We start from the raw sequence: 3,071 nt of genomic DNA, 5'->3' as shown, positions 1-3,071 counted from the left end.
GACTACTCGCTCCTCCCAGGCGGAGCCAGCCACCGCGAGGGGGGGGGAGCGGGCTCAGAGGCTGCATTTGCGGTCTCAGACCATTCAAGGTCTTGGGGACCAGACGCCCCCTAGCTCTGCCCTCTCCCCTCTGGGTGGCCTTGGGAAAGATACCCAACAATCTAGAAAATGCAGAGCAGTGTGTGCCACGTGGTAGTAGCAAAAAACAATGGCCGAACCGGAAATAAGAGAGGACCCACTTCCGGTCGCTCCAGGAACCCGGAAGTCTCGGCGTCGAAGGTGGGCTCCCGCGCGCCTCCGCAGCTCACATGCAGACACTACATGGCAAACGGCCTGGCATATCCTGAGCCTGCAGCCAGTTATTATTATACTATATAGTTATTATTATACTATATAGGTTAGCGATTTTCAACCGATGCGCCTCAAGAATTTTTAAAACATGCAATACTTGACTATTTAGTCAGGGACACTACCTCTTTCCCCTGAGATTGTCAAATGGAGAAATAACAACAGCTAACACAGTGATAGCCAACAGCCGTCCAGTGTGAATGAATCATAATTATACCTATTTTTTGTCGTATTAAAAAATATTTGGGGGAGGGGTGCCGCAAAATGTTAGTAATGAAATGAAAAAGGTTGAAAATCACTGCTGTATATGATGCTCAGGGCATTTTCACCTACTCTACGTCTCAGTGAAGTGAACAACTTACTAATGAGGAAACAGGCTCAAAGACTGTGGTATTTTGGCCATAGATGTGGTTAATCTTTCCTAAAACAGCACCCCAACTCTGGTGGCCAAGGAATGGATAAAAGGTGGGACAGTATGGGGGCAACATACTCTAGATGCAGTTGTTGAGTAGGAGGCAGGAGCAGGTTATGAACAGTTTCCTACTGCTAATATGACTGAGCAGTTCCCAAGGGCACCATTTCTGGGTGTGTTGGCCATGGGTGAAGGGTAAAGGCTAAGATGAGCCACTTTCCAATGGAGTTAACTATGTATTTTTACATATCTCATTGTAGCCCAGCAAGTAGGTCCTTAGAGGATCTGAAATATCAGTTTCCTGGGATGTTCGGGGATGAACAAATACCCCAAGTGTTCTGGGCCAACCTCTGGACCACCTGACATGTGTCCCTCATGTGTCTGCACAAGCCAAGACAGAAACAACAGCATCAGAAGACCTGCTGCAGAGCCTTCACAAAGTTAGAGGAGGTTTAGCCTAACAAGTGACCTTCTGATTTCAAGGACACCCTCTACATTGGAAACCTCACAGGGAGATCTTGACTATCTGGTCCTAGCTTCTGCCTGACATTGCCATTGGACGTGGCATGTTAATCCATTAAGGCCTCAGGGACTCAGGGTTCTTGAGCAGGAAATCTCTTGAGGCCACACACATAGAACTTGCTCAAGCTCTTCTGTGATGGAAAATTTTGTTTGAAATCAGATAAAACCCTGCCCGGCCAGTGACACTCACTGGTTGAGCATTAACCCACGAACCAGGAGGTCACGATTTGATTCCCAGTGTAACGTAGTCCACCATGTGCTGCAGATAGCCAATTACACTGATACCGGGGTGTAGTGAAAGAAAGTGGCTTTTATTTACAGCTCTACACAATGGAGAAAGGACAGCTTGTGTTGGAAAAACCCAAACTCTCCCATCCAGGGTTTGGGGTAAGTTGTAAGGCTTTAGAGCAGTTCTCAACCTTCCTAATGCCGCGACCCTTTAATACAGTTCCTCATGTTGTGGTGACCCCCAACCATAAAATTATTTTTGTTGCTATTTCATAACTGTAATTTTGCTACTGTTATGAATCATAATGTAAATATCTGATATGCAGGATGTATTTGCATTGTTACAGATTGAACATAATTAAAGCATAGTGATTAATCACAAAACAACATGTAATTATATATGTTTTCTGATGGTCTTAGGCGACCCCTGTGAAGGGGTCATTTGAACCCCAAAGGGTCGCGACCCACAGGTTGAGAACCGCTGCTCTAGAGGAACAGGTATGCAGAAACGCTGGCGGGGCAAGTTTTAATTGCAGGATTTTGGAGCTTGGCCATATATATATAGTAAGATGTCAGCACCAGATCATCCTTGACAACAGACTCCTCACTTCTGAAAGGGTTCTGATATTCAAATTCTACTGATGTCCCTGGAAAGGAACTTGGGGTAGTTCAGAAGGGTGGAGCAGAGCGCCTGAGAGATCAGTCAGCAACATGCAGGGACTGGCCACTAGGAAATACATCAGAAGGTAACAAAAGCAGCTACCTGGCCCTTCCACAGCAGATTGTAGCAGCCTCTGCAATGGCAACACGTGCTTTATGGCATTGGCTGCACACCCTCCAGGGTCTCTGGTGCTGTCGGTAAAAGACATTTGCTCTGTCGGAGGCTGGGCAGTCCCCTGATCTTGCTTCAGCTCTTTTTCAAACGGCCTATCCACCCACAAACCTACTTCAGGATTCCACATACTGGCCAATAGCATCATGTTCACAACTACATGAGCTGGTTAGAACTCACCCAAAGGAGAAAACAGGTGGAGGGGTGAGAAGGTAAAGGTTTGCGTGCCTGTGGCTGGGAATAAGAAAGTACTTCTCCCCCCACCCCCACACCCCCAATCCACCCGACCCCGGTTGTGGTGGTGATGAGGGAAGAAGAGGCTAGTCCTGGAAACTAGCATCTGGGTCCCCTCATTGAAGGGGGCCCCAGGGAGTAATGAGTGACCTCTTAACAACTCCTTCCTGCCAGGACCCATGAGCGGTCAGTTAGATCTCACTGGTCCGCATCTATTTTGACCCCTAGCTCAGGATCCAATTCTTATCTCGAGGCCGGGAAGGGGTAGGGAGCGGGGAGGGGGGTGGGAAGCGGAGGGGAGGGAGGCCCCAAGGGCAGCCCTGCACATACATTGGGAGGGGAGTGGGAACACAGGCCGAGGCTGATAGAGCTGTGGGCCCGAATGGGCATGGGGGAGTGGAGGGCAGGCGCGTTGTGGGGGAGGTGGGGTGAGTGGGAGATGAGCCCCTGCACTTAGCGGCAGCCCAGCACTGCCCTGGAACCCGGGAGAAGCCG

Source organism: Myotis davidii, unplaced genomic scaffold (assembly GCF_000327345.1).
Source record: "Myotis davidii unplaced genomic scaffold, ASM32734v1 scaffold81, whole genome shotgun sequence".
Taxonomy (NCBI): Eukaryota; Metazoa; Chordata; class Mammalia; order Chiroptera; family Vespertilionidae; genus Myotis; species Myotis davidii.
This window is presented reverse-complemented; position numbering follows the sequence as displayed.